Genomic DNA, 14,109 nt, shown 5'->3' on the forward strand with positions numbered 1-14,109 from the left:
GCCCCTGCAGCTGCTCCCCGGTGACGTCAGATCTCTGCGTTACAGCTCTTTTAATATTTCGGTTTGAATTGCTGCCGCAATTATGTGGCCGCAGTAAAGTTGCCCATGGAGATTTCCCTTTCATGCGGAAGATGGGGGTTTGGTATGTAAATTATAGCGCTATTCATGAGAGCCGCGCTGCGTGCAGCAGCTAGGCCAAGTCCAACGCTACACTGTGAATGCATTTAATTGAGCTTTTGCAGAGAAAGAAGCTAATACGATGATCCGTATGGGCTCTAGAACAAGCAGGTGCCCTTAGACAAGCTGAACACATTCTGAATACGTAGAATATGAAGATATTATCTAAAATTGACCTTTGCGCACAGACGTACACTTGGCAGATTATTATAGCCAATTCAACATTTCCCACATACAAGTTCATTGAAATAATACAATGAGCTCCACTCCCCATGGGGTCCTACTTAAGAGCAATTCAGCTTTATGGCAACCTGAACATTTTCAGATTTTGGGGGGAATCTGCACGGTAATTATGCTTCTGGAACTTTCTCTGGCAGATTTCGCTAGTCTCTTTAGCTATAATTAAGAACGGGATGTTTTCAAAATATACAATTATGAAATGGAGTTTTTTGTACAACTGTTTGTTAAAACAACGCCGGCCACAGTCATATTATGCCTGAATGACAACAGTCGGATTCGCTTATCTGAGATGACAGGTTTATTTCTTTATGCAGTATGCCGGTATCATATGAAGGTGAAGATGCATCAAATCCTGGAGAGCAATAAAGTAGAGAGGGATACGGTCATTAGGTCGATAAGCATTGGGTTGACATGAATTGGGTCGACACCATAAGGCCTACATGCAGAAAGGTCGACATGGGTGTAGGCCGACATGGGTGTAGGTCGACATGTCATTAGGTCAACACAAGCATTAGGTCGACATGGGGGTTTTCACTCTTTTTTTTTTAGTCGACATGTGCCGACAGGTGGTATTTCATGCCCTACCATTCACTAGGGCGTGGCGGGAGAATAAAACGCGCCATGCGATGGGACGCAGTGCTACGTTTCAGTGTCGACATAGGGTAAAAAACAGTGAAAAAAGCCCATGTCGACCTTTTGACTGTCGACCTTGCCCATGTCAACCCAATGCTTGTGTCGACCCAATGACATGTCAACCTACACCAATGTCGACCTAGGTCACATGTCGACCATTTTGCATGTCAACCTAATGTTGTCGACCCAATGCATGTTGACCTAACTGTTGGAGACCAAATGATCCACACCCAGTAGAGATAAAGGGGGTGATTCAGCTTTATTCGCAATGAAGCGAATTCGGCACTGTTCCAATTTTTTGGGGGGACTGCACATGCACAATTATGTGCATGTGGAGTCCCCCTGTGCGAATGATCACACTCTCTGAGGTGTTCGAACGGCTAGTGGAGGGGGGCATGCAGGGGGCAGCATCAGGGAATGCCCAGCGGTAACGTCAGCCACCCTCCCCATCTTTGGCCAAGTCTTCGTAAATAAAAGTCAGCCTAGACTGAGGGTCGGCAAGTCTGCGTTAAGCCCATATGCACTAGGCAATATTGTTCACAATGGGTCCTCAATGTTGACAATATTAGCAGTGGGGGGGCATCCGAAAGTGTGCTTAAGGGCTTAAATCACAGTGTGCACAGATCTTGTTAATTTCACTATACTAAATGAGTGGGGTGAGGTCTGTGTATGCGCTACATCATATATTCGCACAAACATGGAGATTGCTAGTGGGTACATATTTACCCCTCTGTCAATGATCTATAGCATCTGTCAAATAGGTATTTCTGGCTGGTACATTGGGGACAACACGCGCTTATTTATTTACAGTTTCTTATATAGCGCAGCAGATTCCGTTGCGCTTTACAATAGTAGACAGTGATAAGACAAACTGGGTAACAACAGACAGACTTGGAGGTAGGAGGGCCCTGCTGCAAGCTTACAATCTATAGGGATATAGGGGGGAAACATAAGGACAGGCACCAGTAATAGCATAGCAGTTACAAGTCCAGAAGGGAAGCTATATAATACATAAGTGCCTCGGAGGGTTATGCATGTAGAACTTAAATATGATAGGCTTGCCTGAAGAGGTGAGTTTTCAGGGAACGCTTGAAAGTTTGGAGACTGGTGGAGAGTCTTAATGAGATCAGTTGTTTTGCAACCTGTATGGGGCTGATGTAAGAACAGATATAAATAATGACGGTGGACGTAACAGTATGATTCCACATGCAATCCATTATCCGTATACAATGGTAGATTCTTGCATTACCATACCATATTAAGCAAGCCTCCATGCCCGAAAAGAAAGCTGCCATATATGTGATCCAGAATTAGACCCCAGAGGCAATATGTCGTATATGGTTGTTAGGTTGACACACCAAAGGTCAACATGCATTGGGTCAACCACTGACTGGCATGTCGACCTATTTGAGATGTTGACATACTGTAAGCCATTTTGAACTTCAGTGGTCAACCCTATGCATGTCTACCTTTGGTTGGTCAAACCAATGACCCATACCCTGATATGTAAAAACTGTTGAGTTCTGCTTTGAAAATATTGCTGCTTTAAAAACAGGCAGACTGGCAGAAATTCCCGCACAGTCCATTGTGTTTGTCATTTATGCGGCAAGTCTCTGTGTGTGTGTGTGTGTTTTGTGTCATCAAATGACTGGCTGACCACCGAATGATTTCCTCTGCCTTCGCAAATAGAAGTAAATGAAAACAGACTTTTATTTGCTAGCGCTACGACAAAGACGGGGTGGCCGGCTGACATCCTACGACGTCAGCCGCCCACCCTTGGCAGGCATAGGCCTGCCCACGTACCCATGGGAATGCCAAGCATTTTCATGGGGGTGCCCATAAAATGCTGGGTGTTCCCATGTTCCACTGCCATCTGCACATGCGCAAATACATGCTTGCGCATGCACAGAACCCCAAACATCGGATCGGGGCCAAATTCCGAGTGAAATTTAATCAGGGCCATAATTCATTTAACATTAAATAACCACCATAGGAACTAAAGCAATGGCTTTAATGCAAGCATGGCCAAACTGTGGCCCTCCAGCTGTTGTGAAACTACACATCCCAGCATGCCTTGCCATCGTGTTAGCATTCCCTAATAGCAAAACTGTGGCAAGGCATGATGGGACGTGTAGTTTGACAACAGCTGGAGGGCCATCGTTTGGCCATTCCTGCTTTAACGGATATAGAGAAATAATACTGTATCCTTAGAGATTCATTGCGCATAAGGAAATAAAGAAAGAGAAACAAAATAACGGCAACAGTTGTATGTAAATGATAGTTTTAATGGCTACATTTTAGGATTTTGCAATCGTTTGGCACAAGTGCTGAAAAAAATGTAAATGAAATGTATCATTTTAATGTAAAAAAATCTTATTTTCTAGCATTAAATGAAGAATACACATGATTGGCTGTTAGCAGCATTTTATTTATATTTACACTGTTGTTTTTTCTTCTATTTACTATCACAAGACATTAAAAAAAAAACAATTTGGTGAATAGCTCTTCCTACTTGCACATCTCAAACACATATTTGTAGACTGATTCATAACGGTAAGTACATTAATTCAATTCTTGGTGTTTTTTTTTTTAATGATATATTGTTTTTTCCTTTTTTATTGTAACTCATTTCTACCAAAGAAAAGGGAAAACTAATTTTCATTCTTACTAACTCTAAGAAAAGTTTGGTATTTTATTTTTCATTAGACTGAACTTTCCGTGAGAAATTTCAATATTTAAAGTTATCGGAGAAATAATACACGGCAACCACTGTAAAGGCGGAGAATATCATAAGAACTTCATGGTTCCACAGGGCTTTGAGGGGTGTGGTTAAGTAGATGGTTCAGTAGATCAAAAGTAAAAAGATAGTCAATAGGTTGACGCCCACTTGGTCGACATGCAAAAGGTTGGCAGGGGCAAAATGGATAATGTAGGCAGTAGAAAAGGTTAACAGATACAAAAGTTCAATCAGGCTAAAATAAGCACAGAACACCTATTCTACTGGCAGTGATGCTGTTATGAAGATGTAAAATGATACTGGCCTCTAGTCAGTGGGGACCTGGCATTAACATCTTTAAAAAACACCGGGGTGATGCCATGTTTTAACCACAAGCCCCCCCCCCTCACCATCAAATGATTTTTCCTCTGTCCGCAGATAAAAGTAAGCCAGGACTTCTTTTCAAGATGGCCGGTCTCCTGAGAAATGGGGGTAGGCTCTGATGTCATGTGACATCATCCGCCGACCATGAGCAGCCAGCAGCACGCAGGCGTTTATATGGGCGTGCCTACCGTTTTTGTGGGCACGCCCAAGAAATGTTGGATGTCCACCCTGAAACCTGTCAATCAGGCAGGTTTCACCAAAGGTGCGGGGGTTTACACATCGCATTAGTGCCTATACGCATGGGCAATCCCCCAAAATGGGGGACAGGAATGAATTCGGACCTGTGCGAAAAGGTCTGGTTCGGCCCATTAATAAGAACACAATCTCTGCTCGGGTGCAAATTTACATATATGTTCTTCTCATTTATATTATATAGGTTTCAGTTTGAGTACAAATACATATATTTCCTTAGTCTACCAACCATTGTGATTACATCTGACAAAACTGGTAATTTGATTTGTGGTTAAGGTCTTTTCTTAATTAATGTTGAACCACTAGTGAACCTCTTATGAAAACACAGTTTATTTGTTGCTTGACGTGACCGTGTTTTTAAATGCAGAGAACAGCACATTTAATAGTAAGATTAATGAATGTTCTTATGGGCAATCTGCAGTTGCTTTTTTATTGTTGTAATTAATCTTTTGTTTTTATTTAATTTCTTTATGCCACAGTAGTAATTCACTGAGTTTTGGAAAAGGTGCGAGTTTACCACTTCTCCCTCATTTTGCAGGAAATCCAACTGAAAAGTTTTATTTCGAGGCATAAAACTTATAATTTTCCTTGTACTTGGCTCAATTTTCTATGGGGTCATCCAACTTTTATCTGGTTGAATGAAAATCCTGTTCTGGGTCACACAGAGAACAATCTATAAATGTTGCGTAAAATATTAGAGCAAAAAATTCCTCCAGAACATTAGTGCTATGACAATATTGTTACATTGTCCTGGCGGAACAAATATTAGGAGTGCTGTGGCCATTGAATCAGTTACTTACCGGTCTGCTTCTTATAACAAAAAGTTGTCCTTGAGTTTTGAGTTCTTTCCAATTTTTTTCTCTTTTTTATTGCGTTCTAATAATGTGCGCACTTCACTCATTGTTTGTAAAACTAAACTGAAGTACAAAACATATCGAATTTTTATACTAACATTTTAACTAAAATGTTGATAGAAATATGATCGCCTTGATTTTTGTAAAGTGCATTTCTGATGATTGGTCATTGTTGGATACATCATGGATAATAATAGCAACAATAGAGATTTCGGGGCAGTAGTAGTAGTTTGTTTATTTATAAGGCGCCACAAAGTGTCCGCAGCACCGTACATAGCAAAGCACTAAGCTTCAATAGGGATAAAATGGAGAGTGATAAAAAAACAGCCAATCAGCTCCTACCTGCCATGTCACAGACTGTGTTTGAAAAATGTCAGGTAGGAGCTGATTGGCCGGTTGTTTACTGTATCACTCTCCATTTTATCACTTTTGAAGCTTAGTGCATCTGGCCCTTCAACTTCAATGTGCATTCCAAAATTTGTGTGTTATCAAGTAATCAACTTACTAGTTTCCATTGAAAGTTGAGTGTCCTACTGCACAGACTCCAGTCTAATGCTGGGTACACACCAGGACGACTAGGGCCCGATCCCCACAATCTAGATCCAATTCCGATCAATTGGATGTAGATTGTGTGCTGATTGGGCCCTTTTCTGACCTGCTGTGGACCGATACCAATCCGATGCGCGGTCCCGCAGGTCGGTCGGTCGTTATTGAGATCCTACCTGCTGCAATTAGGATCTCAATGACGACCATACAGCCGGGTGTGGGTCGCTATCGGATCGGACCCGCTCACGGTGCACATCGTGAGCGGGTCGTGCCCCCCGCGTCACCGTGAGCGGGTCGGACGAGACACTGACGACCCGCTCACGATGTGCATCGTGAGCGGGTCGTCCTGGTGTGTACCCTACATTACTGTCCTACAGGGAGGCACCATTCCCCATCACAAGATGGCTGCTGAGATCTCTACTGAGTCTGTGATTATCTTCTTGATACTGTGTAGTGTGAAGAGTGGTGCAGAGGGGAGAGAGGCAGGAACTCTTTACATGGACACATGGACCACCCCTGGGGCCACCCCTCTGCCACTGGCCATGCCCCCCCCCTCCAATTACCAGGGGCCAGCAGAGCTTTTGGCACCCTAGAGTAGGGATGGAGAACCTTTGGCCCTCCAGCTGTTGCTAAACTATTTGGGCATGCTTAAACTGTGGCAAAGCATTCTGGGATGTGTAGTTCAACAACAGCTGGAGGGCCAAAGGTTTCCCATCCCTGCCCTAGAGTGTGATATGGTGAGAGATAGAGGTCTCCTGCTTTATACTTGTTTTATAGATGTTCCAGCATCCCTACACCACTAACCATTTCCTGTATACGCTTACCGGCTGATGAGCTTTACAAAACCCCACTCTCCACTCTGCACCATCACCAGAGAACATGCAACAGTGAGTACAGTTGTACCCGTTGTTTAAAAATAAACCACCACCAGTTATGTAACTGCGCTGTTCATCGTTTGAGTTTTTTATTTAGATTATATTTTGCCTAGTGTGGATTGGATCTTGAATAATGGGAAATGACTCTTTACTGTTTTATTTTATCGTGTTTCGCAGGGGAACATGAATGAGCCTATCAAAACGTGGAGAATGATTATTTTATAAATGCTAAAACGGAACATGGTGTTGATAAAGTTATTGATGTAAATTTCAAAATAAATATTTAAACTAACAAGAGCACAGAACTGGGGCTTGAAGGCTGCACTAGGGCCCCATTCACGTTCACCATAGAGCCTAAGCATTTCTAGTTATACAATTTTAATTTTTTAGAATTAACCCAATAATAATTGTATTTATATTACGCTGTTCTCACATAAGTGTCAAGAATCATTATTTCCCAGGGGGTGAGTCACGGAGCATTAATAAGTGTTCACAACAAGCACCATTTTAAGTATCAAAACCTGAAATCTTGCAGCAAACTATCACTAGGATTGTGTTACGGAAAACCAGGGCAAATAAAAGAGATTATAAAGATCAGGTATATAGAAGTTTGTTATCCCCTCGTGGCCAAGAATATTGCAAGAAACAAATGAATTACATTACCGTATTGTACATTTCCCTCTACGGTAAATATAGCCCACAGCACTCAAAGTCTCTGTGTTCCACTTATTCGGACCCTCATTGGTGTTGTGGTAGAAGGGCAGGTGGGCAGAAGAGAGCGGCCAGACTGAGTGTAGGTGGGGACATGGTAGAGTAGGGTTGGAGAGGGAGGCAACCTGGCATATGCCCAATAAACTACACTGTTTGTGTATATCTATCTATATATGACTTACTACTCATCGCCTCTATGAGGTGAAGTACTGCCACTGACCACTAGAGGTCACTCAATGGATCAAATTACTACTTTGTGTGCTAAAATAGCAGAAAGTGAAAGCATTTTTGCAGGGACACTGATCTGTTTCAAACTTGATGGATATGGAGAGAGGGAACAGTGAAGAGGGGGAAATGTACTAAGATGTGTATTCTACTTCACATGTGATGTTGCTATGGGCAACCAATCAGAATCTACTTATTTAGCACCATCTAGAAGATAGTAGACAGGATCTGATTGGTTGCCCATAGCAACATCACATGTGAAGTAGAATTAGGGTTACCACCTCATCCCTTTAATTCTGGACACATAATAATTACACAGGTTCCGTGGCTGTTGAAATGGAGTCTTTAAGTCAGCCAGCCACAGAACCTGTGTAATTAATATGTGTCCGGAATTAAAGGGATGAGGTGGTAACCCTAAGTAGACTACACATCTTAGTACATTTCCCCCAATAGATTGGAGGGACTTGGGGTGGGGTGGAGTCGGAGTTTGTGGGTTAAAAATTGTCGCTGCTCAAAATGAAAGTAAATTGCAGAAGCTGTCATTTTGACAAGCTTTTGGGCTTTTAACACACACACACATATATATATATATACACACATATGTAGCACCTATCCGCCAGCTCAGGGAATCGCCAGATTCATTGAGCTGGCGCAGAGGCCCTGCATCTGACGTGGATGTGCAAGAGTCTCACACGGTGGCGGGGAGTGGATTCCTTGCCCATCTCCACTTCAGGGAGATGGGCGGGGATAGTGCGGGATGCAGGCAGTTACGGGGGAGCAGCAGGGAGGTGGCAGAGGGTGGCAGCGAGCTCCATCAGAACGGGGCGCGTAAGTGTCTCTTACCCACACGCCCCCCTCTGGTGGATGGCGAGCAGCGGTGATTGGCGATAGCTCTAATGAGGGATGCTCCATCGGTATATATATATATATATATATATATATAACTTGCGAGTAGCAGGCACTCTCTGTGTCACAGCGTCTCGTGCCGGGGTGCCTTGTCAGTGATGCAGCATACAAATTATCCACAAAGGACCGGCGCTCCACGGGCTTGAAATAAATAACAAACGACTATACTGTGCTTCTTGCAACGTTTCGAACTTTACTACAGTTCGTCCTCAGGCAGCGTACAGACAACGTTGCAAGAAGCACAGTATAGTCGTTTGTTATTTATTTCAAGCCCGTGGAGCGCCGGTCCTTTGTGGATAATTTATATATATATATATATATATATATAACAATTCTGTGCAGCCCGGTACTCACCAATTCTTTGATAACTTCCCCGGTGTGCCCTCTGGAATGATGTGTAGAATACACAGAAAGAATTTTCAGAGGTTTTAACAAATTGTTTTCAGTGGTCAGACAGACAAAACAACGTTTCGGGGCTGGCACGCCCCTTTGTCTTTAACCGTGATTAATCGTATGAAAGTTTTGCGATTAATTGCCTGGGGGGATTACATGCTTGTTGCCAATGGGGATTACATGCTCATTGCCATAGGGGGTTCCATGCTCATTGCTAGGGGTTCCATGCTCGTTGCCATCAGGGATTACATGCTTGTTGCTAAAATGGATTACACGTTAATTTCCATAGGGGGTTCCATGCTCATTGCTAGGGGTTCCATGCTCATTGCCATCAGGGATTACATGCTTGTTGCTAAAATGGATTACATGCTCATTTCCATAGGGGGTTCCATGCTTGTTGCCAGGTGGGAATACATGCTTGCAGCCATAGTGGGTTAAGGGGGAGATAAATCTTTTAATTGAGGGGGGGGGGGGGTTGGGGGATTGGCGCCACGGAGGCCCAAAGTCTCTCACAGCATTAGAGACCAAGCGCCCCTACAAAGATGGCCGCTGCAGCAAATGAGACAACCACTAGAGGTGCAGGAGTACAACTAGTGTGTATTCACGGCCATTTTTGGAGTGACACAAGGTCTCTGTAATGCTGTCAAAGACTCTGCTTCTCTGCGATGCTGCTCCCCCTACCGCCGGGCACCCTCCATGTTAACGGTGTTAAAAAATGTAATCGCCATTAAAGAGCTGCCACGGTAACGCGATATTAATGCATTAACGCTCCTAACACTAATATATATATTATTCTATAGATTGTAAGCTTACAGCAGGGCTCTCCTACCTCCAAGTCTGTCTGTTGTTACCCAGTTTGTTCTATCACTGTCTACTATTGTAAAGCGCAACGGAATCTGCTGCGCTATATAAGACACTGTAAATAAATAAATAAAAAATAAATATATACCACATTTTCTGATTGTAACAAAATGTAAAGTCATAGTTACATTGCTGAAGCCCAGACTGCTTATTTTTGTGTCCTCACACCTGCCGACAGCCTCTTTCTCACAGAACTTTTTTTATAGCATTTCCAATTGCAGCGCACAGTGGTATAAGCTGCCAATATGGTGTCTCCACCTCAGTTAAACCCGGTCGATTTTTTTTCCTTCCCGCAGCTTATTCCTCTTTGTCGATAAATTAAGGTCATTTTGAAATGTGCACTGTGAGGACCCACTGTGCCTCGTGCTTTGGCCCTGCACACGGTACATTCATGCTGGGACTATACTGTTTCTTTTAATTGTTTTACATAGGGCAAGGTGAAGGATTAGTGACTCTTTATCATATAAGAAATACTTCTGAATAAGATCGGTTTGTGTCACTTCCCCTGTGCACTGGGTTCTGTAGCAGGAGTACGGTCTGTCATGTGAGCTGTGGCAGGGGACCAGCACCGCGGGGACTGCTATACACGCAATGGAAATATCTCTGACAGAACTGGACTCCGGCCTTATTGCTTACAAAGCCAGTGACATGTTTGTGTCATGTGTGCACCTGCTTCTATAACATATATTCCCAATGTTTTATATTCCTATGGATTTCTGACATCAAAGGGAAGATGCATTAAACATCGGAGAGAGATATATCACAGAGAGATAAAGTACCATCCAATTATGTTCTTGCCCTAATTTTGCACACATAAGGCCCTTACTTTGGTTGACTCGATTGGTCACGAATGTGCACCCAGCATTAGCATATATGACGGGGAGTGGACAGCTGACATAACCGGATGTCAGCTGCCCACCCAATTCCCTGCAATTCTACACGCATATGTACGAGACCGCCTTTCCATATGCGTGCGCCTTCACCATCATTCGATGGAGATGGGGGAGGTTCCCACTGACATGCGAATGGTTGTCCATGTAAAACATCTATTCGCAAGTGTTGCGAACGCATCCTGCGTGTGAATGGGTGGCACCGGCTAACCATTGGCAAGGCGGGGTTAGAGTGAATCGCAAGGATGTAATTTCGCATCTGAGCGAGTCAACCAGAATAAGGGCCTAGGGCCGGTTCATTCCCACTGGTAGCGGGCCGAATTCAGCACCTTCCCCGATGTTTGAGGTTTGCGCATGCGCTTTAACTCAGAGCAGGGGAACACCCAGCGTTTTATGGGCATCTCCACGAAAACATTGGGCGCTCCCCTGGGAATGCAGATGGCCCGATGCCTGCTCGGGGCTGGCAGCTGACATCACATGACATCAGAGCCCGCCCTCCATCTCACATTTAACTTACTGTTATTTCCGAAGGAGAGAAATCATTCTACGGTTGGCGGCCATGGAATGATTTCTCTTCCCTTGGTTGGGGGTGGTGCTTACGCACTCGCTAGGCAGCGGGTCTGAATCAGGCCCACAGTCTGTAACATGGAGTAAATAGCTGATTGGCTGGTACTTAATCTTTCTCCCCTTAAAAAGAAAATGAAAAGAAAGTGAATGTTTGTTATAGATTTAATAAAAAATCATTAGTAATGAGGATTAGTAATATAATGATAGATGTTCATAGGAAAAGTGTTGGACTGGCTCACAGGGGAACAGGGGAAACCTCCCAGTGGACCCCACTGCCTGGGGGACCACCTCCTTCCCTAGGGATCAGGTTCCAGGCTGTGCAAATGAATTATATACTATATATATATATACGTTACCTATACTTCACAGGACTATGGTGTATTTCATAGCTGCCTACCCTCCTGCATTATGCAGGAGACTCCCTGAAATAGCAGCAATCTCTCTCCCTCATTAGTCTAGCAATCTCCCTCATTTCACCTAACCCACATTACACTGTTACATTTTTGGGGGAAAAAGAAATGAGAGATAGATACATTTACATTGAACCAACAGCACAATTTCCTAGCACTTTGGAAAGTATAGTAGCGCTTACCAACTGCTTTGGGGCTCATCTACATTTGGATATAAGTAATTTTAAATTACACACCTACGCTTCTAGGTGCCACGTTCACAATCTCTCCATATATGGAACTAGACATTCCCTTTGGGTGGAGCATGACACGACCCCTCAATGGTGCGCAACTATAATCTCCCTGAAACTAGTTTTCAAAAGTAGGCAAGTGTGGTGTATTTATACCAGCTATGGGGAACCTTCGGCCCTCCAGCTGTTGTTGAACTACACATCACAGCATGCCCTACTTCAGTTTTGCTATTTGGTCATGTTAAAACTGTTGCAGGGCATGCTGGGATGTGTTGTTCAACAACATCTGGAGGGACAAAGGTTCCCCATCCCTGATTTATACCCCTTTTACACCATCGCAAAAACCCGGGTTTTCTCTTGTGGACCCAGGTCATCGGCAGTGTAAATAGGGTTAACCCATGTCCCTTTACACAGGACTTCTACCCAGGTCCTGACCAGGGTAGAACACAGGAAGGACCTGGGTAGAGGGCAGTGTAAATGGGTACACCGGGTCATCCGACCTGGCTCCCGTTTACAGCAATGGGGGAAGCCCAACCTCCGTACCGCAGCATTCTGCGGTCAAAATGGAGGTTGGGGGGGGGGGGGGCACACAGCCTCTGCTGCTGTACTGTGCAGACAACAGCGGAGGCAGGGAGGAGGTGAATTGATGCCTGTGTGCGGCATCCATTCACCTCTCGGACGGGGGCTGAGGGCAGCCCAGCAGCTCACCTTGGTGCTGGGCTTGCCCCAGCGCGACGATCAGCGGTTCCGGCGGGGTGATCTGCGGTCCAAGTGCTTGAAGATAATGGTACTGCAGTGTAATCAGTACAAATCCCAGATTCGACCTGGCCTGGAACCGTGTTCCATATACCAGTTCGGATCCGGGATTTTGGTGTAAAAGGGGTATTATAGAGTGCATTGCTGTTAATAATCTGGCACATTATAGTGCATGCACTAGTAGTACTTACTATAACTGTTATGTGCATTGCTTTCTCATGCTCGGCCTTCCCTTCTGCCACAAAACCGTGATGAGTAGAACAAGATGGACAAGAGTAAGATCTCTATTTTTACATCTAATTGGGCCTCCAAGTAAATATATGTGACTGCTCTATGTGCCCTCCTAGGCCAGATGTTACAGCTGTACAGCTATGTGTGAAGGAAGCTTGCCCATCTGACCCAACTTCATAAATTATAAGATACACATAGTTAATGGATAAGAAAGACGACATGGTAGGTAACATGGCCAACCGTAAGGGAGATCTTCAGGACTGCTTGTTGTGGGTGTGGCCAAGAGGCTTGCACCAATCGGGTGTATTACACATGCAGGCCCTACAGCTGTGATGTCATCATAGCACCTGATGGACACAGTTTTTCCACGTGTGTGAGATGACATCATCGTACAGTTGTGTGATCATTACTGGCTGCTGGGGGTGGAGGGGGGCAGGTGAGTATATAAGCTCAGACTGCCCATCACTGCCATCTCTTCTTTCTATGACCGGCCCCAATTGTAGGGGCAAACGGACGTGGGTATGTTGGCTTTAGATCAACAGGTTATTTCCCTGCATCCAATTCTATGCTTTAGAAATCAACAGTAAATGCACAACACCTGTGGGTACGGGGCTGATCATATACAACTTCTCGCAAAGTGATTGGATCGCAAATTAAAAACATCAAATACACAAAAAAAAATCTGAATACATTTTTCTAATAGATTAAACAGAAAGTTCAGCACTGTGGCAGGGAAAGTGTAAAGTTAATGCAGGGCATATAATGCATATCAAGTATAATTTATGTAGGGTAAATGGAAGGAAAAGGGGATTAGAGTGTGTTTTAGGCAAGACACACACATGGTCAGCAAATCAGACTTATCCCAATACCAGGCTGATTGGATAATGTCAGGGTTATCTTAGCTGTGCAAAAAGGAGCATCTGTCATCTGCAGCCCACAGCAGATGGAGGACTCTTATCTGATTTTTCTAAACCTGAAATTCTTTTTTAATTTAGAAATTGAATTGATGTTTAGACATTAGAAAGCCTAATACAATCTCCATAGCTCACAGCAGTCGCCTCTAGTTTCTTGTCAATGTACTGTACATCTGATTTAAAAATGTGTATCTGATTTCTTGTTCTTTTAAATAAAGAAATCCAACCTCACACACAAATTCAAATACACATTGTGTTATTATTTCCATGTAATACATGTAACATTATTTTGTGCAACCTAAAGGTGCATACACACTGGGTGATTTTGCCCAGCGAGT

The sequence above is a fragment of the Crinia signifera genome, chromosome 1, assembly GCF_055691185.1.
Source record: "Crinia signifera chromosome 1, ASM5569118v1, whole genome shotgun sequence".
In the NCBI taxonomy this organism is placed as follows: domain Eukaryota; kingdom Metazoa; phylum Chordata; class Amphibia; order Anura; family Myobatrachidae; genus Crinia; species Crinia signifera.